Raw genomic sequence first — 26,041 nt, forward strand, 5'->3', positions numbered from 1 at the left:
GTTTTAACTAGTGAAACTAAGTTTTTCATAGCAAAACTATTGTGTAGTTTCATCAGACTATGAAATATTCACTCCCCACCCCAATGTAATTACTTTTTAAACTTTTGGTATAAACTTTCAAGACTGGAAATCTTGTCACATTGAGCCAATAATAAGTTCTGATGAATATATTTATATAATGGGAAGTCGAATTCTTTCCAAATTACCAAAATTCCTAGCTAAAGATAAAAGTCATAAGGTTTAATATATCTCTATAAATGTAATTATTTTACTTTGCCCTATCATTTTGCACTCAACTGTAATTCAAGGATCCTATGAATCAAACTGGAACTAATTTGACACAACTCTCTGGTGTTGCTATTGGAAAAATAATTTATTACTTGTTAATATATTTTGAACCTAGCTTTATGCAGCTAATATTGTCTAACCCAGAATAAAAAGGTGTGGTTTATGTTGAGATCTTCTAAGGGAGCCAGGAATCTAAACAAGGAATGCTCGAACCCCACATAGGGCTTGTTTTGGATCCACGAAAAACATTTATACATGCTTGCTGGTGTATACTCAAGCATCATGTGAAAACTACTCTTTTTTGGAAACTACCTACATGTAGGACTTGAGTTGAAGCCCCACTTTATTATGACTCTTCTCTGCCAAGTAATATAATTAATTCCTTTTAAAAATGTTTTTCAGTTTCAGAGTTTGTTCTCACCAACAATGCTTCTTTACAGCAGTGCATTTGGCATAGAGACACTGTCCATCGTCTAGTATGTCTGCAAATTCAGGTTATCAGCATGTGATCCATAAAAGGGAAAAAAAGTTCCTTATGAGAGACTGACATATTAAGAAGACTTTTATTTAAGCAGCTTCTTCTAGTACAATTAATTCATTAGACACCATGAAAAAGTTAGCATTCAACCGACTAAAGGTTTGACACTTATTTCCTCCTTTTTTATTCCCCCATTCCCAGAGAAGCAGCAATAAGTTTGCTACCAAAATAATGTCTTTTCTCTTTAGACTGTAGTCTGTAAACTCTAGAAGATTATAAACTCCCTGAATGAAGGGACAAAACCTGTCCCAAATAGAGTCCTCAGTACCTAGCGGAATGTTTTGCACAATGAATTGAATAGAATCTTGAGATCACAGCCTGGCCTCTCACTTCTATTTCTATAGTCCTATTTTGTAGTTGGCTATTTGCATTATCATATGTTTACTTAGCTATTTAAATCATAAAAATCTAACTATATTGTGAAGAAATTCAGAGTGCAAACTCTATTAAGGTAAGTAAATTAGAATTACACAGTATAGTTCAGATTTAAATATGTGTTGTATTTTCTTCTTTAGATTTATCCTGCTTCACCTCAGGGCCTATTTTATTCCATCTTTCAGGTTTTTTAGAAAAAAAATGAGTTTTATTTTTCCTGGTTTCTATGGTTTCTATATGCTCCTTTCCTTCCTTCCAACCTATTTCTATACCTCACCATTTCTTGAAGTGATTTCCCCTAGAATACAAATCTATATGATCCTATGCAATATTTTAAGTGTTAGTACATTTTTTCAATTTCTTAATTATTCTAGTTTGTGTTGTCTGTCCCAAAATACTATTATCTCCAAGATTTATCTTCTCATTTTTTTCTCTTCTCAATTTGTAGATGATTACAACATTTGTAATTCCATAATTCATGTTTACATTGTACATACCAAATGTCTTTAATCTACAGATAAATACATTCAAAAGGTACACAGCAATATAGTGGATATAAGTGGTGTACCTAGGGTAAGAAAGACCTGTGTTCAAATTCAGACTCAGATCCTCACTAGTTGTGTGACTCTGGGCAAATTACTTAATCCTGTTTGCTTCAGTTCTCTTATTAGTAAATGAATTGGAGAAGGACATGGCAAACCATTCCAGTATCTTTACCAAAAACTCATATCCAAAAAAAGGAATCATTAAGAGTCAAAATGGATGAAGATGCCTAAACAAGAACAAAATATATTCAAATGCATGCACATATATTAAATGTATATATGCATATTTATATATATAAAATTGAAGAAAGGTGCTATGTGAATGAGTTGTGGTATATGATTGCAATGGAATACTATTGTGGTATAATAATGAACAAAATGATCTCCAAAAATTCCTCAATAGCCTTATATGAGGTGATGCAAAGTGAAGTGAGCAGAACCAGGAGAATGTTGTACCTAGTAACAATTGTGCATAATGATCACTTGTCAATGACTTAATTATTAACAGTAAGACAAGAATTCATGACAATTCCATCATAGAAGGAACAGAATCCAAATGCAGATTGAAGAATACCATTCTTTGCTTTATTTTCTCTAAGGATGTTTCTCTAGAATAACTAATACATATCTTGTTGGACAGCATAATGAACATGGAAATATGTTTTATATGATAATATATTCAAAACCTATATCATGTTACCTGCCTTCTTGGGAAAGGTAGGGAGAGAGCATAGATAGTGAATTTTCTGATGAAAACAAATATTAAAAATTGTATCAACATGTAATCTGGAAAAATAAAAATAATAACGAAAATAAAGGTTCTATTCATCTTGTGGAAAGGAAAACTGAATCACACTTTGAACTTTCTGCCCCTGGGGTGGAACAGACAGCAGTTGAAATGTTGGAGTGAAGATACTGACAATGATGACAATTGGTGTGGGGAGGGGCAACTGGGAGAGTGACAATTGCTCTCTAGGATGTTCTTTCCTGGCCCTCTGACTGGAAGGAGCACTCTCTCCCTTTCTCTGGATAGAAGTACCTCTATTCCTGGATTTTTCCCAACTGTGAGCTCTACCTGGATTCCTGTGATCCTGTAATTACACAAAAGGATTTAAGGAAAGTGGTTAAAGCTGTAAGGCAGGTCTTTAGGGCATTAGGCTCAAGAGACATATCCAATCAGCTTTGAAGGTCAGAACCTTTTCTTCCTCTTGCTATCTATTGCTAAAGATTTTGAATTTAAGAAAGCTAGCATAGATTAGCATTGACAGGAATAAAAGAAATACTCCACAGCCTGCAAGGCCTGGTCTCAGCTCAAACCAAATCTGTGGCAAAGTATAGGGAACCCCTCTTCCCTCTACCCTGGTACCTTCCCTATTTAAACTTGTTATTAAATTCATCTTGAGTAAAATAATCCACAGTCAGATAAGAGGATTATCATTTCAGGGGAACATAGAGGGAGTAGAACCTAAGGACAGCCATTCAATCATAAATGGTCCTTATTGGACCCCTCCTGGGTGACCTTGTGGAATGGGGGAGACTTGTCCCTCTGGGGGGTCTATGCTAACTGCTCTGGGGTATCCTCAACATCAATCAATAGAGAAGACATCCCCTCAGGCTATTATAGTTGGTCCATTTCTCAGGAACCCCATTTTCAAAAACAGCCTCTCAGCAGGGCATATCTCTCTTCTTTTACCTGACCAGCATCCATATTCCCTCTATCCCTTGTGACAAGGAAATCACTTTAAAAGACTGATATATATTAATTTAAGGTTGTCAAGGAATTCAGCTATGTAATTCCTTAATGAAAACTCAAGTCAGCAGTCAACCTTTTATGGAGTTTAATTACAAATAGGAGGAAGAAAGGTATTAGAGAGAGAGAGAGAGAGAGAGAGAGAGAGAGAGAGAGAGAGAGAGAGAGAGAATAGGGCTTAAATACCCCCTCTGTTTAGGCTGGTCCAAAAGGCCCAAGCCCTTAGATAGCTGAGGCAAAGAAAAGAGATCAGTCCCTATTACTCACGTGACCAAAATGGAGAAACAGTCTCAGGGGCCTCCACCTCCAGCTTCCTTCAGAGCAAGCTTCTCAGAGCACAACCTCTCAGAGCAAAACCTTTCCAACCACCTCCCAGTCCTCAGACCCTGCTATCTTTAAGGAAACCATCCAAGTTCCCTCCCCTCAGTTCTCACATCTACCAATCACTGTCCATGTCTTCCCTGTGCCAATGGTGGTTCTAGCTTAACCCAGGACCGCCCAGAGGTCTGTGGCTTTGCACATGTATGTTGAAGGTCATATTCTCAAATAATTAAATCTTGATCCTTTGCTGTAGCCCTTCCTAAATCCTGTTATCCTGAGTAGGGTGGAGATTGGAAGTTCCAAGACCTGGTACTGTCATTCCAAGTATCTCTATTGTATCAATTCTAAAATCAATTATGACTCAAAGAACTTCCTGTTCTATGCTTAAGCATAGGTCAAAGCCCTTTCCATTGTTCAGCAAAAGGTTTCTGTCCTAAAGTAATCTTAAGTAGGGAGAAGAAAGTCCCTCCCATGCCAAAGGGGGGTTCACATTCCAATAGACTATCAGTAGGAAATTTTTCAAGTATGAAATTTCCCAATGGTGAAATTTCCAACATTTTTAAGTCTAAGAAATTTTAAGGTTTACACCCTTCAAGTCCTTTATTCCCTGTTGCAAAACCTTCCTAATCCCCTGTTCCTCTTCAATCCTCTACAATTCATTTAATTATTATAATCTCAAGCTTTATATTTATATTCATATTTTATATATTTATATTTTATATATTAATCCTATCCCTGAAACTTGTCCTTTATTTACCTCTATGTCTAAATAGCAAAATAGTACTGCCAACACTAGTGTATTCAACTTTTTGTGTTAGGCTCCCTGGTATTGACCATTGTTGATTACTTACACCTGAAGCCAGAAACGATAACTTTTATTCCAGGGATAAGCTCTTATACTACCAATTTACTTTGTCCAGTAATTTTTTAAAAGCCTTTGAAGAAAATTTTTTGAACTTTATAGGTTTTAGAATATATCTCTCAAAATATAGTAAGTTAGGTCACTAAATCCCCTGAAATATTTTGAAAATTCTTGTCTGTTGCTTCAAGGCAATCTAGGCAATAATGAATGCTTAAGGTATTGTGTTTTCAATCTTTACACTGAAATGTTCCTTTTAATTTAGATGACAAACTCTCTAAGCAGGAATCACTCTTAATTTTATCTATTTTATCATTCATCCTTTGGAACTGGGATTCTATTTTTTAATATATTATTATTGTTATTCTTGAGAAAAGGAAGTAGACAATAGAGAGATAATACTCTAAATACTGCATTTCTCACAATCTTCCAGACTTTTAATTTTATGCCTTTGAAGGTTTGTGTTTAATTTGAGGACTGTTCTAAGTCTGAGAGGTCTCCCTATCTATGTTAATGCCTCTTTGCCTCAAGCAGCATAGGTATCAAAAGTATCCTGCTGCTTAAGTACATTTCAGTCTTCATTAAGGATTGAGGGATCTATTTACAGAGTAATGAGTACCCATGTGAGCTCCACCACTTTTATGAAAATCATTCAAAGTTGCCTGGTTGCTCCTTGTGTGCCATTTTGAAAATCATATCCAATTTGGGTTTGATTTTTAAAGGCTGGAAACTATACATTGTTAAAGTAGGTAATTGAAAGGTATTTTCAATTTTAAATTGCTCATAGAGCATGTTTATGTGGATGCAATTCCAATAAATTATGTTAGAAGATGTTTTGCTACTCAACTAGTAATTAATATGCTAATGAGAATCAAAGAATGAGAGCAACTGCTTCTACCTTCCTCTAAAGTTCTTTTTGCTTCTACAAAATATAGAGATAATCTTTTTAAATCTACTTTTCCCCATCACTCTTTCAATTAAAGGATGGAAAAGAATAGCAAGAAGGTTGTTAGACCTTTTAAGAAATGAATCAGTTGAAAACGTATATTCATTTTTAATTAATATTATGTAAAATTAAAGAAAGACAACTCTTTAGCTGAAACTATGTTATTGAATAGATATTATTTTGATGTTTTCTGATATCCAACCCCACAATTTAGGTTAACATCCCCTGCAAAATTTTTCAAGCACTAACTCTACTTCTAAGGCTTTAAAGTTTGTCAGATTCAAATATATTCATATTTATGTTCTTGAATCTTTATCTTTGACAAGGCTAATTAGAGGGCATATTATGTCAAAGTTAAATGCATTTAAATCAACAATATATCAAAATAATAGATTAGAAAGACTCCCACTCCCTCACCTCATATAGGGTTCTACAGATTATCAGACTACAAATGTAAGAGGATATTAATAGAAAGCACATGTAACAATGGAAAATTTATAAAGAATCATGAACGTAGGGAAACATGCTTCAAATATTTCAGAATAATTAATGTATGATTTTTTTTTCTGGATGTCTATACTAAAATACCTCCTCTATATGGGACCATATTCTGGGCTCCATGTATGGAGGCCAAAATCCATCCATCTATCTTTTAATCATAGAGGCAATCTTTAGCTCTATTTTGATGCAAATCCTGGTCATGTACACTCAGCCAGCTAAGAAAAAAAAAAACCCTTATACATATCAAATCTACTTTCTGATTTTTTCCTGATACTTCTATTGCTGGGTCTCTTTCAAGTTGTTCTTTTAATGTATATAATTGAGGAAATTATTTTCTCTCCTTTCTCCATTAAAAAGTTGTTATTCTTGAGAAAAGGAAGTAGACAATAGAGAAACATCTATGATGTTGAAAAAGAAGTCACTGTTCTTTCCTTTACTAACATTCCTTTACTAGGAATCAAAAATAAGGGAGATGATAAAAATATAGAATCAGAAGCTGGAAGAGTAATTAAATATTAGATATTCTAACATATTAATTTTAAATATGAGAAAAGTGTGAAGTATCATTTTCACTAGGATAAACTATAAATTTTCTTGTTTGATGGCAAAATATTCTAAATTATCTAATTAAATAAAATTTTCAAAAAAAAATTTCCTTCTTTAACTTTTAAAGTCAGTTGCCCTCTGGCTTCAGTTTACCTTTCTAGATTTATTGCATTCTACTCTCTTTCATCTATTCTGTATTTCAGCAAAACTGATCTGCCTGTTCTTCCCTGTGATATTCCATTTCTATTCATTTTGCCTTTACAAAGGAAGCCTGGAATATGCTCACTCTTCATTTTTGCTTTTTAGAATCTTTAGTTTTATTCAAAACTCATATCATGTCATCCCTATAGGCAAATTGTCTCAATCTCCCTTGTTTATAATTCCTTTCACCCTAAAATTTACTTTATATTAGTTTGTATATTTTTCTATTTATTTATATATGGTCATTTTGTTTCCCTGTAGTATAATGCAAACTCACTAAAGGACTGTTTTGCTTTTTCCATCACACGTCCCTAAGCACATATCAAAATGTCTTCTATATAGAAGAAGCTTAATGAATGCAGATGGAATGCTAGTATTTTTATAAATACTATCCCTCCTTCCAATTATAAATCTCTGAATGAAAAGAATGTAGTGGTTTACTAATCATTATATTCTCCATTGCACTTAAACTTATCTCAGATTTTTAAGTCTGTCCACCTTGTCATTTTACAAACAAGGAAACTGACATCTAAGAAATGACATCAACTTTCCCAATCAGTTATTGCAAGTCATATTTCCTATCTTCATGGCTAGAATGAATTTTTTAACTAAATTACATAAAATACAATAATTTCTTCTTTTACTGAACTTTCTTTTATTAAAGATGATTATTTTGGCATCACATTTTCTATTAAAGCCACAAGAAAGCTTATTCTAATTATTATATACCTAAATGTTTATTTTAATCATCTATAAATATATATGGATAATCCTAAAACTGAGTAGATTTTGTTATTGTATTATAGTTTAAAGAGGAAAAACATTTCTTTTGAAATAAGAAAAGGATTCTAATGTGAGCTCAGAGCCTTATGTGGGCTATCACTTCATTTCTCTGACTTGGTATGCAAGAAGAGGAGGTGACACTAAGAATGATGTGTACCACAAATTTAGGGAGATGAGGGTTGGTAAGATAGATGAAAAATTTCCCAGACTTTGGAGAACAAGGTGTTCCCCTTTGATCAAACCTAGTTTTAGGATCAGGGAGGTGGAGTAATACCTGCCTGCAAGTAGTGGTTCTGTGCTTTTCCTGAATGGCAGAGTGAATAAGAAAACAAAAACCCAAAATCTGTTGCTCACTAGAGTAATGTGGATGTAATGTCAAGCCACCAATGATTGTAAATCTTTATCCTGATGCTTGTTCACTCACTCTACCCAAAACATCAGGTTAGGGTAGTTCCACAAAGAGTTAGCTACACTACTCTAATTTACTTGTCATGGTCCTTAAGGTAACTCTGGTGTGGAACACTACATCTACTGTGAACAACTATCGTGTTGAGTTCCCACTGGTATGCTTCCTATTTAAACAAAACAACCAGGCTGAAACCATTAATTCAATCTTGAAATATTCACAAAACAAGAATAATCATAGCTGGCTAATCAACAGTCTTTCTTCCCCACTAATGCATACTTTGGCTACCTGGGCAGTCAGCACAACTCTCAGAGGGCTAACAAGGAAGCACATGAATTTAAAAATTCACATGCCCAGGGTAACTTGTAATTCTAGCCTCAATGTCCTTCATTTTCTTAGGGAACAATGTCTACCGCATGTTACCTGTTTGGTGAGGCCAGTTATTTTCTGGACCTCTCTACTTCTTTACCACTCTCAGACAGCTAGTTTTAAGTTCTTTTAGTAATTCTGTTCTAAAAGCATATGTGCCTACAGAACTTTTCAAGTCAGATCCCTTGACAAAGGTCTGAGTTAACATTTTTAGCTCCCTCTCAGCAATTTCCTTACTGTTCTCTGAAGATTTTCTCACTCTCGATCTATAGGTGGCAGTTGGTTGATATCCTTCATTCTCAAAGAGGACCAAAATGGCATTGCTGGTGAAGTTTTTTGACTCACCCATAATTGGATTTAAGTGAGGCAGAGTTGCACAAAGTCATCCTGCCTCACTCTTTCTTTCAGAGTCATCAATGTCCAGAGGCAAAAGTCAAGAAGCCTGGCTATGGCATTGAATGCAGTGGATGACCTTGGTTTCTTTGATGTTTAACCAAGATCTAAGCAGTCCACTGCACCTGCCTCCACCACTTCTGTGGCCATTGAAACAAGTTGTCCTCATCTGTTCCTTTAGCCAGGAGAGGTTTTCTCATGCCTGAGGTAGACATCCATCTAATTCACAGATGTGTGTGAGACTTTTTGGTTGCCCTTAACCTGGTTTAACCCACCTGCCAATAAGGGTCCTTGGGATATGGTCTCTGGTCATGTTCGACAGCTTCTTGGAGCCACAGATGAGGGCTTCATGACAGGTAGATACCAAAAGAGGAAAGTAGCCCTGAAAAGATTTTGACAAGCTCTCACACCAGAGGTACTAGTCTTTTCTGAATGCCTGGTACACCCCTGAATGTCAGGTGGCAGTAAAGAACAAATGAAATCTCTGAGAGATTTTCACCTTTAAATCAATAGGCAGCAATAAAAGATAAAGCAGTCTTGATTTCCTTTCTCTAACTAGATCTTCGCATACCTGAGGATTCTGGCCTCTTTTGAACAATAAGATTTTTTTTCCACTAAAAAAAAATACCCCAAAGTAATTGTAATGCTTATAGCATGGAATTATTTCAACCCTGAATCATAAATTTTAGATTTGAAATTGATTTTTCTTAGTTCACATACCATAGTAAGTTCAAAATAGATTCATTATCTTAATATTAAAAGTCACACCATGATGTCTAAAAGGCCCACTTCAGCATATAATTTTCATAATCTCAAAGAATGAATTATGAAATTAACAGCATTTTTTTGATCAGATGAATTGCTACTTCCAATCCAATGTTATCAAATCCCTGCTTTGTGACTCTTGCCAATGTGAGCTTGTCTATATACACAAAAATGTATGTATACAGGCCTATGTTATACATGTATATGTAAGGATAAGGGATAAGAGATAGGAAAAATGCATGGATTGTCTTTAAGAGGAAAGGAGGAGAATTGACACAAACCCTGGGAAAAGATTCTGGAAGGAGAAGACTTTGCACAGGAAGATTTGGGAGTTACTGAATTTAACAGTCACTCACTCCTGAACTGGCTTCTCTCTGAGCTAGAAGGGAGGACGCTTGCTCTATCATCTTCTGCGAACAGACAAATCTTGTGGAAAGATTAGGAAGTTTCTGGGTTTGGAGAACTGCCTTGGAGGAGATCAGTTTTTCCCTGAAGTGCTGAGACCAATCTGATTGAGACAACTTGGTTAAGGTAAACCCAAGGATTTTTCAACTGGGACTTTGGATTTACCTGGGAAGACAACCCCCGACTTGGAAAAGGACTCAGTTCATCTGTGAGTCTTTTCTCCTGTGACTATTAGAGACAATCTATATCATTTAGGTTAAGTAAGATAATCAGATGGTTTGAGGTTTAGGTAGCTCAGGGAGCTGGTAGGAAGGGCTTGAGAAGACAAGAAGGGCAACCCTGTGGGGGAAAGGTGGGAGGAGCTAGAGCTGTATAGATTTAGGACCTTATCTACCATTTCCCTAATTCTCAATAAATTTTGTTTTATACTCTCAATGGTTGTGCTTTACTGGACCTGGGAAAGTCCCTAGTTGGGGTTTTTCTATCACCAACACATCTAGGCCCTTCCCAAAAAATCTTTCTCCTTTTGGAGATAGAATTCTTTTTCATATATATGTAAAGAGAGGCATATTCCTATATAAATGTATTTTTGTGCTTACATATGACTGTATTAACAAATGTGCAGAGAAATATATGTGCATGTCTCCTCTGGAAGAATGAAACATGCAAACTCCTTAAGGGTAGTTATTGCTTATTTGTTGTTTTTGTATCCTCAACACATAATACTGGCATATAATAGATACTCAAATTCTCATTTATTGATTGATTAATTCTAACTATCAGACACAGAGAAGAATACAAGTACTTTTGAAATGTATGCAAAAGTCAATTACCTACCATAATCCTGAGAGGAAGTAGGTTTCATTTATCTTGAAACTATTCTATTAAACCCAGTTATTTTTGGAGTCTTAAATTGTTTTCATCCAAATTTTGGCAAGAACTTTTTTTTTATTATATTTCATACTGCTTCACTTCGCTATCATACTCATATATTATATAACATGAACTACATATTGTCTTTTTTGTATTAATTGTGTTATTTTGAAAGAAAAGATCATGCTAATTATAGAATAATTTGCTTCATGTCAAGCTCATTATTCATAGTAATTTTTTCCCTTTAAGACCTTTGTAAGTTTCATTTATTTTTATAATTTTTATTTAAATACAAATACATTTACATATCAGACCCATCCAATTACTACAAAAAGTAAACTTTTTTAAGCCTTCAGACATTTTGTACACAGTGATCATATGCTATGATGAATGAGAGTCATCGCCACAATTCTAGAGAGCCAAGTGAGCATGCTGATTTTTAAAAAGATTCATTTTCAAACAATGGTTTGAGCCCAGGAAGCCAAGACTAATGAAAGAGCTTCCAGAAAGAAAGTGTTCAGAAATTAGGAGGTTGATGTTTGGACACAAGGAAAAAGAGTCCGAAGTAAGAATGGCTATTGGAAATGGCAACTATATCTTTCAGAACCAGAGTTGTGAGAGATGTATCTCACTTAACCAATCAGTGAATTAACAAGTATTTCTTTTGTGCCTCCTATGTGCCCGGTGCTTGGCATCGGACATACAAAGATGAAACTGAAATAGTGAGTGCCATCTGAAAGCTTAAATTCAGTCATGGAAGTCATGCATACAGCCATAAAGGTATTTATATAAGATAAATGCAAGACAATTTTGAAGAGGAGAAGGAGCTAGCATCTCAGATAATGGGGAGGGGGAATGATTAAGATCATAGATTTAAAACTGAAAGGAACTCAGGTTCCACTTGATACCAACCCTTTATTTTACAGATGAGGAAATTTGAGCATGAAGAGATTAAGTGATTTGTCTAAGGTCACACAGTTAGTAAGTATCTGAGGGAGGATCTGAATGTGACTTTTCCTGACTCCAAATCCAGTGTGTTGTCTATTATGCCACACTGATTCCTACTTATTGTAGAACGAGGCATTGAGTTGAACCTTGAAAGAAACTAGGGATTCTAGAAAGTAGAAGTAATGAAGGAGAATATGTCAAATAAAAGAGGGTTGGGAGGGAGTTTGTTCAGCCAGTATGATGTTAGTGATAGCAGAAGGAATGTTATATGTGAGGAAGGGTTAGAAGTCTAATCTGACTGTACTACAGTATGCAGGAAGGTGTAAATGTATAAGGTAGGTTGGAAACTGTTTCAAGCTGAAGACAAATCATCAAACTGCTACATGGCTCAGTCTCATCCTTTGTAAAACAAGTGCATTGAACAAGCATTCCAGTTTGAAATTCCATGTGCCTCTATATTAACTATTATAAAATAAGAAGGTAGCTCTGTCAAAAAAGAAGAGCTTAGCATTTACTATAGATTTTTGGTCAAATTGAATTCTAACGTGCCCTTCTGCCTCTGAAATGGAATGATATAATCTAAGAAAAAACCAAGTGATTGCTCTGTAATTATATCTTTAGCCCTAGGATTCTCGCAGTATATCCTAACATCAAGTTGCAATGTTATTGTAAGACACACTCAGGAGAGTGGTTTTTTTTCTTTCTTTCTTTTTCAAACACGAGGGATCAGTGCTTACATAGCAAGTATGCTAACATATGCTCAGTTAGGCATGTGCTCAAGAAAACAAGGAATGTTTCTCTAGATTTTTTCCCATTATTTTCTTAGGTGACTCAAGTTTTCTGCTTTGTTCTTTATATACAGAAAAAGTAAACAAATAAATAAACCAAGGAAGAGCAACAATTTGCCAGCTGGCAAGAGACTGTTGCTGGAGAGAGGAGCTGTCTTGTTACTGCTGACATCAAGTGGCTGCCCAGGGAAACTACTTCATGCTTCATAATTAAGACTAGAACCATTAACTATGTAAAAAGCAGTTGAAGCAAAATTGTAAATAGAAGAACTCTCTTAGTGTGCAATTCATCTGTTTCACCAGAAATATTCTCTTAATAATTTTAGAAACATGTTGGATTGAGAAAAGCACCCCCTATCATTTTTTCTTTTTTAATAATAATTTCATTTCCCTAATTACATGTAAAACATTTTTAGCATTTATTTTTTTGAGGTCCAAATTCTCTCCATCCCTGATACTCTCCTTCACTAATTCAGTCCCACTTCTCTGTTCTCTCTGAGAAGTTAAGTGCATGGAGTAGAATTTTTTGGGGGGTCATACCCCAATAAATCAATTTAATGAGCAGACAGAAGACTTGATAGATGCTGGCAGAGAAAAGGGGCTTTATTCAGAGAAATCAGAGGACATCAGGGAAAGGGGGAAGAGGAAGGGAAAGGGAAGGAAAAAAGATTCTACCCATATAAGTGGCTTGCTCAGGCAAAAATTTCCTCTCTTCTTCTAGGTACAAACACAGATTTTTATAACAATTCTGATACAACATTCTCCTTCTTCCTTTTGTACATTACATACCGCTAAAGATGCCCATGATCAAGAAAAACCTGTGACTATCATGGGATTCCCAGACTGGAACGATAATGATACTTTTGAAACTCCCTGTTTCTTCTTATCTTGTAGTTGACTTTCTTCTCAGGGTACAGATAAACTCTTCTCAATTTTTTTTTTTTTCAAAATAGGTCAGGAAAACTAAAGTTTTATGGGGTGGGAGGTAGCAGTTTTAGTCTAAGGAATAGTCATACTAAGAGGTCTTGAAAATTGGTGTTACAAGCCAAATGCTACTCTGAGAATTACATACTGAATCTCATCCCACACAATAAGTAATCTGATTTTACATTTTCCCATATTAGCCATTTTATTTAAGAGGGAGGAGGAGGAGGAGGACAGGAGAGAAGAAAAGAGCAAAGAAGAAGACAGGAGAGAGGGGAATGGAAGGAAGGAAAAGAAGGAAAGAAAGAAAGAAAATATAATACATTTTTGGTCTGCATTCAGATTCCATCAGTTCTTTTTTTCTAGACGTGAATGACATTTTTCATCATGATTCTCTGGGACGGTCTTGTATCATGATATTTCTGGGAATAACTATGAGGTTGTTCATCAAAAATTATTGCTGTTACTATATACACTGGTATTCGAGTTCTGCTATATTTTGCATCAGTTTTATATTAGTTTTTTGGTTATCATTTTGTATCAGTTCACAAGTCTTTCCAGGTTTTTGCAAAGTCAGTCTACTCCTATTTTCTATAGTACAATAGTATTCCATTAAAATCATATAACACACACTTGTTCATCCATGTCATGCCTCAATTGATGAACAACCCCTCAATTTCCAATTTTTTGTTACCACAAAAAAGAGCTGCAATAAATATTGTTGTACAAATAGTTCTTTTTTCCTTTAATCATTAACATTTTTCAACACAGCTTGTAGGGAGCTATAACTTATTAGCTATATAAACATAGAGATCCATCAAAGATTTCCTTTTTTGTGTCCTAACATCAATATTGTTTTTTCAGGTACTAAAGATGAAAACATAGTAAAAATAGAGAGCAGATTCTCCATATTAGAAAAGGATGAAAAATTTTGTCAAATATTAGGATCATTTATTTCTATGATTTTCTTATGTAATCTAGTCTATTATATTGTCTTTAATCCAGTACTAGATTTTTTGATAATCATTATAATCTTCAATATTTCTTTACCCACTGGATTCTTCTATGTTACCTATAAACATGCCTAGAATTCCATTTTCCTTAAAATAAGTTATGCTTTTCTGTATCATCCTTTCATATTATTATCTTGTGCCTTTCCTTCATTAAACTGACATTTTCCCAGGGCAGGAAAAAAGTGGAAAAGACTCCATCTGATGCTCCTACTTCTTCACCTCTTACTTTCTTCTGAACTGCTTATAATATGACATTTAATCATATTTCAGATTATTCCCTCATGTAGCTAAACTGTAATTTCTTCAAAGTTACTAATAACCTATTACATGCTAAATCTGTTGTTCTTTTCTCAGTTGTCATCCTTGTGGACCTCTTGGCAACATTTTTCACTGTTGTATTCCTTCTTCTCATGGGTCTTCATTCTTCTCTTCTTTTGTGACACAACTCTTTTGTTTTTGTTTCTTCCTGTCTTCTCAATGCCCTTTGCTGGATCATCATCCATATTATGTCCCCTGCAAGGGTACATTAACTTTTCTCCAGAGCCTTCTTCTCTTTCATCTGGTGAACTAATCTGTTTACATAGATATAAATAGCATCTATATTCTTGTGACTATCTGATCTCTCTATATCAAACCTTGGTCTCTATCCCAAAGAGTACCCTATTGCCAACTGCCCATTGGAAATTATCAAAATGACTGTCCTGTAAGCATCTTAAACTTATAATGTCCAATATAGAACTCTTCATCTTCTCCCCACATCTAACATCCTACCATATTGTCTTATTTCTGATGAAAGAATAACAGTTAATCACTCAGATTTGCAACTTTGGTGTCATATTCAATTCTTTGTTTTCACTTTTCTCCATCAAAATATTTCTTCCCTTCTTTTCACATATAATCACTAACCTAATTAAGGTTTCATTACTTCTACCCTTGATTAGGGCAATAACTTTCTAATTATTCTGGCTTCAAGTTTCTCTTTAATCAATTTTCCATATGGTTTCTAAAGGGGCTATTTTAAACAAAGACATAATCTTGGCATTCCCTGACTCAGTATGGTATTATGGTTCCCTCTCACTCCTACAAAGGTAAACTCTTCTGTCTGGCATTTAATCCCTTCACAATCTGCTCCCAGCCTACCTTTCTAGTCATATTATATATTATTGTCCTTCATATAGTTTAGCAAAACTTTCCTTTTTGTTGTTTCACCTATACAACACTGCATTTCTCATCTTCATGTCCCTTCCCTGGCTTTTCACCTGCCTAGTCTCCACTTGCTCTTTGCCCCTAAATCTTAAAATTATTAATCTCCTTCATATCAACGTTCAAGAGTCATCTTCTATATTTAGCCTTTTTTTAATCTCCCAATTTTCTGGTGTGACCCACCCTATTTAAAAAATTCTTTCACCTATTTATCTAGCAATATACTTGTTTTCTCCCCTAATTCAAACGTAATGTCTCCAAGGACAAAAACTAGTGTGGTTTTGTTTTTGTATGTCCAGTATAGATAAAGGGATATTGTGGCTGTCATTATAGTTCATTAATAAATTGTTGATTAATTAATGAGGATATTTATTCCCATAGTTATTGATGAATTCTATTGTTGAATATTGAAAACTGTGCTTATCCAAGAATCAGATCATAGTCTAAACTCTATTTCAGATTGCTTATTAACTATGTGGCTACAAGAAAATAACTTTTCATTTCATATTTCATCAGATCAAATACCTCACAGAGTTGATATGGGTAAAATGTTATTTGTATATGTGACCAAAAGTATGTGTGTACCCAAGACAAACAAGAAGATGGCATTTATTCCTAATAATTCAGGTGACTTGGCTTAAATGGATTACAATATTAGATACTGAAAGAAACGATGTATAAGGTTCCTGAAACACTGTCAATAATATCAAAAGAATATGGAAAACAAGAAAGGAAACTATATCATTTTTAAATTTTTTAAAAGAGATTAGAGAAGGCAAGCTATAGGCCAGACAGCTTGGTTTCAACTGCTACAAAATTTTCAAGAGCAATTATTAAAGAAATGATGAGTGTACATCTAGAAAAAAAAAGCAATGATCCCTAAAGGTCAACATGGCTTCAATGATCATATAACAGAATAATCTAAGATTCATTTTTCTCAGAGTTACTACTACTGAAAAATCACTACACACCTGGGTGCTTCTGACAGTTTCTGCCTCCTACCATAGACAGAGAAATGGTAACTGCAGAATTAACTCTGCTTGGTTTCCACTCCACAAAACATCCTAACTCATCCATGATGAGCTGATCATCTGAAATATCAGCATCATGCTGATTGGCTCACTTTTTAATACTTAGAACCATGTCAAATCCGGCAGGTGCCTCTCCCCTCCAGAGACTTGGAGGTAAAATAAAAAAAAACTTCTTCCAAAGACTCCTTTATGAAGATCTCAGATCAAAACTTTTCATTTTCTATCAACAGCTCTGCTTAGTGTTTTAATTCATAAAATATCCGACCCTGGAGGCAGGTCCCTCCCCAATCTTATCCCTCACCCCACTTTTCAGGTTCCTTTACTGTTTTGTTTAACCCTACTAGATTGAAAGCTTCTTAAGGACAGGGGCTGTATTTCCTTTTATTTGTTTTCCCAGAATTTAACACAGTTCCTGACACACAGCAGGCATTTCAGAATTGTTTATTGAATCATATTGAATTGAAAAGTGTCTGATGCTGAATTTGAACTTTCTTAATTCCAGGTCCAGAACTCTATGGACATTTATTTGCCTTAAGAAATATTCTGAGCTTTGCACTCAGGAAGAAAAATAGCTATGTACTGGCAAAGATAAAAACCCAATTATCCCTCATCCTACCTCATCCCATTCATAGACTTTTAAAGCCCAGAAAATTCAAGTTTTTCTCTTCAACAGTCACCTGCAAAACAAAACGTGTGCCTGTATATCTTTGTTATTCTGTCTTAATTGTTGATTGTATTTCCTTGGCTTAGAAATTAATGTATATAGTGAATTGTTTGGCAAAGGATGATCCTAGCCACTGAAAAGAAATATCAGCTTCCCATCCTGTGGCTCTCTCCTCCAAGATTCTGGGGAATCAATTAACCACACACACACATATATAATATATAATTTTATACATTATTAAATTTATATAAAATTAGTACAACTGAAATGACTGAACAATAACTATTTAGTTGTTCTGTTATTTCAGTTGTGTCTGATAACCCTTTATAAACCCATTTGGTATTTTCTTAGAAAAGATGCTGAATTTATTTGTCATTTCTTTCTGCAACTCATTTTACAGATGAGGATGCAAACAAGAATAAATGATTTGCCAGAGTCACATAGTTAATAAGTGTCTGAAGTCAAATTTGAACTCACAAAAATGAGTCTTCCTGACTCCAGACCCAACACTCTATCAATCTGTCACTGAATACCTATATGTGTTTTAACACATGGTGTCCCAAAAGTACTTTCCATAATTTTAAGATTACTAAATTTAAGTGAGTTTGAAGTAAAGTTAATTTAATTTAGGAGCTCCAGGAGAATATAAACATAATTTTTCCCAAACATTTTACATAAAAAGGAAAGGAAGTCTAAGTGATTTGCCCAAGGTTGCAAAAATTAGTAGAGGACAGAGTTTGGGCTAGGACATAGGTTAGTGACATCTCAGTACAATGATCTATCTTAATATTATTCAACCCTGGTGATTATTAGTATGTTCCTAACCTCTGAGGACAAAAGCAAAAAGAGAATTGATCTCACCATTTGAGAAAGTGTTCTTCTGCTGAATGGACTATTGTTCTGACCCACTTGGGTGTATTTTTTAAGAATGAAGACAAATATGCTGGGTATAAGTACACACAAGAAAATAAAATTCACAAAGGATAAATCCTTTAGTGCAAAACAGGAGCCTGAAAAGAGCAGCAATGCATAAAGATTGCAGACATTCACCATGCATCTTAACGGTTGTGAACTAATATCTGCTTTCCTCCCCAACCCCAACAAGGCATATAGTAAACAGATAGCACTAACAAAGTCAAATATTAATAACCAAGAACTACAGATCACCAAATCCCCTTTCCCCCAACCAGCAAAACCATAGAAAATGACACTGACCAAAGCAAATAGAAAGTAAAAGTCAAAGCATTTAAAGGGTTGACATTTAGGGTAGAAGCAAGCACTCACTCCATTCTTCTAAACTACAAAAATTATAACAGTAACAGAAAATAAGTGATCTAGAATAGAAGTTACTCGTGAAATCTGATCCTAAAACAATAATCCAAGTTTAGTGTGTACTTGTTGCTAGATAAAAGTACTTAAATATTTTCTCCTCAGCATGAGTGTACCATTTTGAGAGTTCTCAATGTCTTTGGTGCTGTATTTCAAAAGAGCTGAAACATAGTCAGCCTTGTAGGAGGAAATAAAAGGCTAGAGCAAACCTAAAATCCTAAAATAACAAAAGGTGGGGGGAAGCACGAAGCCCTTGAAGTAGTTATAGAATCCATTAACTAATATTCATTAAGAGCCTACTTATGTGCCAGGTACTATATCAACTTTGAATCATGAAAAAAAAAAAAAGGAATAATCCCTACTGCTAATGAATTTACAGTCAAAAGGAGAAGACAACAGGGAACTAATACAGAAACATCATAGAACAGATTTTAAAAAAATACAAAATAATTAAATATAAGATACTTTGACAGGGAGACCCAGGAGGTGAGATGATCAGGTACTGATTAGGAATATGGTGACTGAGCTGCTTCTTAAAGGAAGAGAGAGTTTCTCTGAGCTGGATGTAATGAGGGAATATTTTCCTGGCATTAGGGCCATGGTTTGTGCCTTTGAAAGGAAGAAAAATAGAAATCAAATAGGAGGAGGATCATATGAGAGTAGTATCATGCAGCCCTAGAAAGTAGAAACTGTCTTATAAGGAAATAAGGGAGTTGACTATCAAATATAATATATAGGTTGAGAATGATGAAAACAAAAAATAGACCATACGATTTTGCAACTAAGAGTTCTTTGAAACCATGGGGAAATGTTCTAAATTAATTAAATAAATATTTTTTTTAAGTTTCTTGATAACATTGGGAAGAAACAATTTTAGTTGAATGATGAGGTGGGAGACCAGATTGCAAAAAGCTGAAGAGCAAGTGGGAGAAGAAGTAGAGGAATTCATGTCAATGGACAAAGAAGATTTTTTTTAATTTAAAAAATTTGGAAATTATTTAGTATAGCAGGCAAAGAAGCTGGATTCTGAGAATATGATTTGAATTTATGGATGCATCATTGCTTCAATATAGGTTTCACGTTATTGGCCAAAAGTGGAATACATCTCACAAAGACAATTAATTAATTTTCTAGGTGTTCTACAAATCTAATAAAATGGTTTGTAAGCTATAAAGAAAGAAGAAGGGAAAAGGTTTGCTTGTGTATATAATTCGATTTGCATACCATCAAGGGAAGTTTGTTATAAGTAATAGTAGGTGATACACCCAGTTGTTCACTGGACACATAGCCAAAGAATGTAGATAAGAAGTAGAGAACATCACACAAAGAATGAAAAGTATTTAGAGGAATAAAGGGGGAGAAATAAAGTAATTTTATCACTGAAATATAGTACAGATCACCTTATGAAATTTTCAAAAAGGAAAGGGAAAAAAGTAAAAACTATAGTTTTCTTTGATTTCATCAAAATTCTTGAAAGGATCATTGAAGAAGTGGTTAATGGATATCGAAAAAGGGGAACAGTAATTATAAAGAACAAGAATAACTATAGAATTAATTTTATTTCATTTTTGAAAGTATTCTAAAACCATCGAATGAGAAAAAGGCTCAAGATATAGCTTACTGAAATATAGCAAAATTGAGGAAATATCTCATCCTGTTCTTGTGGAAAAGATAAAAAGAGGTGGATTTAATAATATAGTCAGATGGATTCATCAATAATTGAATATTTGGACTCAATATATAAAGTTTTTAAACACTCAATATCAATCACCCATGGAGTATCACAATTATATGTACTTGACTGTTATTTAGCAGATTTTTAATAACATTTTATTTGATCATTTCCAAGCATTATTCATTAAAAATAAAGATCATTTTCTTTTCCTCCCCCCACCCCCCCCTTGGCCGACGCGTGATTCCACTGGGTATCACATGTGTTCTTGATTCGAACCCATTGCCATGTTGTTAGTATTTGCATTAGAGTGTTCATTTAGAGTCTCTCCTCTGTCATGTCACCTCAACCCCTGTAGTCAGGCAGTTGCTTTTCCTCGGTGTTTCTACTCCCACAGTTTGTAGTCTACTTATGGATAGTTTTTTCTCCTAGATCCCTGCAGATTGTTCAGGGACATTATACCGCCACTAATGGAGAAGTCCATTACATTCGATTATACCACAGTGTATCAGTCTCTGTGTACAATGTTCTCCAGGTTCTGCTCCTCTCGCTCTGCATAACTTCCTGAAGGTTGGTTCAAGTCTCCCACTAATATGGTTTTACTGTCTATTTCTTCCTTCAATTCTCCTAGTTTCTCCATTAGAAATTTGGGTGCTATATTATTTGGTGCATACATGTTGATTAGTAATATTTCCTCATTATCTAATGTCCCTTTTAACAGAATGTAATTACCTTCCCTATGCCTTTTAATCAGGTCTATTTTGCTTTGGCTTTATCAGATGTCATGATTGCAACTCCTGCCTTCTTTCTGTCAGTTGAGGCCCAGAAGGTCTTACTCCATCCTTTAATTCTGACCTTGTGGGTGTCTACCCACCTCATATGTGTTTCTTGAAGACAACATATGGTAGAGTTTTGGATTCTAATCCATTCTGCTATTCGTCTACATTTTATGGGTGAGTTCATCCCATTAATTTTCAAAGTTATGATTGTCACTTGTGGACTCCCTGGTATTTTGATATCCTTCCTTAATTCTAACCTTTCTTCTTTAGCTCTATAATCCATTGCTTTACTTTAAATCAGTCCCCCTTGTCCCCTCCCTTGATATGTTTCCCTTTCTAACCCCTCCCTTTTTGTTTTTTGCTTTTGTTCCCTCCCCCTCTCCCCTCTTCTAACCTTCCTTTTTTTGTTCCCGGTCCCCCTAAACCCCTTGGTTTTCCCATCCCCCTACCCTTGTTGGGTAAGATAGAATTGAAGATCCCAATGGATCTGGATGTTCTTCCTTCTCAGAGTTGATTTCCCTGGGAGTAAGATTTAATTAAAAACTCTCTTCTTCTCCTTCTTATAGGAGTTTTCTTCCCCTCCACTTCCCGTGTGAATCTTTGTGTGAGAAAGATTATTCTATTTGGCTTTTCTTTTCCCCCTATTTACACATTATGTTTTCCCCACATGTTAAAATACATAGATTGATATAAATGTAGTCCTTATAGAAGAGAGTTTGAGTAAAAGTAAAATATAACATTTTTCTCCTTTTCCCTTTCCTTCATATTTACCTTTTCAGGTATTCCATGATCTTTGTTTTTCGATATCGAACTTTCCACAGAGCTCTGGTCTTTTCTTTGCAAAAACTTGCAAATCTACTATTTTGTTGAATGCCCATACTTTCCCTTGGAAGTATATAGTCAGTTTTGCTAGATAGCTGATTTTTGGTTGAAGGCCCAGCTCTCTTGCCTTTCTGGAAATCATGTTCCATGCCTTACAGTCATTCAGAGTGGAACTTACAAGGTCTTGTGTGACCCTGATTGGCATTTCTTTATATCTAAATTGTTTTTTTTTTTCTGGCTTCTTGTAAGATTTTTTCTTTTGCTTGAAAGCTTTGGAATTTGACAATTACATTCCTGGGAGTTGTCTTTTGGGGATTTAGTATAGAGGCTGTTCTGTGAGCTCTTTCAGTGCCTGTATTGCCCCCTTGTTCTAGAATTTCTGGGCAATTTTCTTTGATTATATATTGTATTACACTATCGAGTTTGCTGTTTATTTCTGGCTTTTCTGTTAGTCCAATTATTCTTAAATTGTCTCTTCTCCCTCCATTTTCCAAGTCTATGACCTTGTCAGTGAGATATTTTATGTTCTCTTCTAATTTCTTGGTCTTTTGGCTTTGCTTTATTAATTCTTGCTCTTTGTCTTCCAGTTGGCTGATTCTGACCTTTAAAGCCTGGTTTTCCTTTTCAGTTTGGTCAAACCGGTTTTGTAGATGCGTGAATTTCTTTTGCATTATTTCCCACTTTTCCTCCCAGAAGGTTTCCATCTTTTTTATCATTTCCAATTCAAATTCTTCATGGGTTTGTGGAGAGTTTCCATTTCCTTTGGAAGGTTTCAGATCATTTGCTTGTGTTTCCTCTTCTATCTCCTCTGTATTTTGTATTTTTGCTTCATAAAATGTGTCCAAAGACGCCCCCTTCTTCTTGTTTTTCTTGGAGTTTTGAGGCTTTTGTGCTTCTGTGCTGTTTGCCATCTCTATCTGAATGGGGAGGAATAGCTTTTCTTATCTCTGTCTGGTGTTCAGAGGCTTTATCCCTAGGCAAATTGTCCATTCTCCGCAGCTGTTCTGTCTTCCCAAGGAAGCCAGGAATTGCTGGTGTTTCGGTGTTACTGCCCTCCTCAGTTGCCTCCCGATGCTTCTCTGTTGCCTTACTTCCACGCTCTGAGCCTGGCTTGGCGCTCTCCATGAGGTGTTTCAATGCCTTTGCTGGCCAGAAGACCCTGCACTCTGAGGGGGAGGGGCCGCAGCTTCCAGGAGCTCAAAGGCTATTGATAGGATTAACTTCCTCTGGGTTGAACTGAGTATGCCCTGAGGCAGGGACTTTCTGTGAGACTCTGATGGAAGGATCCAGCCAGGGGACTATAGGCTTCCCCCCACAACCCCCGGCTCTCTCTGTTTCCTTGCTGTCTATGTTGTGTCCCCCCCCCACCCCCCCGGCGACTGAGTCAGGTTGTTTTCAGGAAGAGGCCTTCAGAATAGCTGGCCCTGAGGCTCTGAGGTTCCCTCTGCTGCCTCAGACTTAGAGCTCTGGGTTAGGGGGGATGGGTCCTGGGGCCTTCCTTCTGCCTACCCCTTAGGTCCATGTGATCTCAGGTTCTGGCTTTTGGGGGGGGGCGTACCTTTTTTTAAAAATTTTATTTGGTCATTTCCAAACATTATTCATTGGAAACAAAGATCATTTTCTTTTCTTCCCTCCTCACCCTCCCACAACCTCTCCCATAGCCCATGAATGATTCCACTGGGTATCACATGTGTTCTTGATACAAACCCATTTCCCTGTTGTTGGTATTTGCATTAGAGTGTTCATTCAGAGTCTCTCCTCAGTCATATCCCCTCCACCCCTGTAGTCAAGCAGTTGCTTTTCATTGGTGTTTTTACACCCTCAGTTTATCTTCTGCTTGTGGATAGTGTTTTTTAGATCCCTACAGATTGTTCAGGGAAATTGCATTGCCACTAATGGAGAAGTCCATTATCTTCAATTGTACCACAATGTATCAGTCTCTGGGTACAATGTTTTCCTGGTTCTGCTCCTTTCATTCTGCATCACTTCCTGGAGGTTGTTCCAGTCTCCATGGAATTCCTCCACTTCATTATTCCTTTTTGCACAATAGTATTCCATCATCAACATATACCACAATTTGTTCAGCCATTCCCCAATTGAAGGGCATCCCCTCATTTTCTAATTTTTGGCCACCACAAAGAGTGCAACTATGAATATTCTTGTACAAGCCTTTTTCCTTATTATCTCTTTGGGGTACAAGCCCAGCAGTGCTGGCTGGATCAAAGGGCAGACAGTCTTTTATCGCCCTTTGGGCATATTTCCAAATTGCCCTCCAGAATTGTTGGATCAATTCACAACTCCACCAGCAATGAATTAGTGTCCCTACTTTGCCACATACCCTCCAGCATTCATTAATTTCCATAGCTGTTATGTTAGCCAATCTGCTAGGTGTGAGGTGATGCCTCAGAGTTGTTTTGATTTGTATCTCTCTGATTATAAGACATGTAGAACACTTTTTCATGTGCTTATTAATAGTTTTGATTTCTTTGGCTGAGAACTGCCTCTTCATGTCCCTTGCCCATTTGTCAATTGGAGAATGGCTTGATTTTTTTTTGTAGAATTGATTTAGCTCTTTGTGAATTTGAGTAATTAAACCTTTGTCAGAGATTTTTATAAGGATTGTTTCCCAATTTGTTGCTACCCTCCTGGTTTTAGTTACATTGGTTTTGTTTGTACAAAAACTTTTAATTTGATGTAGTCAAAATCATTTATTTTACATTTTGTGACTCTTTCTAAGTCTTGCTTGGTTTGAAAATCTTTCCCCTCCCAAAAGTCTGACATGTATACTATTCTGTGTTCACCTAATTTACTTATAGTTTCCTTTATGTTCAAGTCATTCACCCATTCTGAGTTTATCTTGGTGTAGGGTGTGAGGTGTTGATCCAAACCTAATCTCTCCCACACTGTCTTCCAATTTTCCCAGTAGTTTTTATCAAATAATGGATTTTTGTCCCAAAAGCTGGGGTCTTTGGGTTTGTCATAAACTGTCTTGCTGAGATCATTTACGCCAAGTCTATTCCACTGATCCTCCTTTCTGTCTCTTAGCCAGTACCAAATTGTTTTGATAACCACTGCTTTATAGTATATTTTGAGATCTGGGACTGCAAGTCCTCCTTCCTTTGCATTTTTTTTTCATGATTTCCCTGGATATACTTGATCTTTTGTTCTTCCAAATGAACTTAGTTATGTTTTTTTCTAATTCAGTAAAGAAGTTTTTTGGTAGTGGGCCGTACCTTTTGATCCAGGTCCAGGAGGAGGGTTCTCGGGGTCTATGCTGTTGTTCGTTTTGAATTTCGGTGCCCTAAGAGCATATAATTTCAGATCGGTAAGGAAGGGTTTCCAGAGATCTGAACTTTAGCTTTCACTAAGCCACCATCTTGACCGGAAGTCGCTTTTAACAGTTTTATCAAAGTTTTTAATAAAAACATTGCTGGTATTTTCAAATGACACAAATTCATGAGGGGTAACTAACAAACTATATGATCGACTCAAAATCGAAAAGTATCTTTGACAGGCAAGAACATAGAACTGGATTTAATAGGATAAATTTCCACAGGGATAGATTTAATGTCATACTTTGGTACAAAATATTTCAGCTCTATAGATATATGATGGGAGAGGCATGACTAAAAAGCAGTTGTTGATTGACATAGAGTCAAAATAAAGCACAAGAGAAAATATTTTATACTTCAACTAGACTTTAAAAAGTGGATTAAAACTAATTATTTATGATAAAGCAACAGTAAATTTCAACACAATAAATAATATGGTTAAATACATCATAGATAATTAATCAAAATAAATAATATAGGCATATTGCTTAATAGCATATAAATATTTAAAGGAAAAATTAAGCAAATTGTAGAGGGAAAAAATATAACTACAATAGCAGACCTCAATGTAGCCCCTTTCAGATATAGACAGATCTAAGCAAAAAAAAGTGAAAAATGAAAAAAGAGTTAAAGACCATAATAAAACTTCAGAAAAATAATAGAACAAAAAAA

This window comes from Monodelphis domestica, chromosome 5 (genome assembly GCF_027887165.1).
Source record: "Monodelphis domestica isolate mMonDom1 chromosome 5, mMonDom1.pri, whole genome shotgun sequence".
NCBI classification, from domain to species: Eukaryota; Metazoa; Chordata; class Mammalia; order Didelphimorphia; family Didelphidae; genus Monodelphis; species Monodelphis domestica.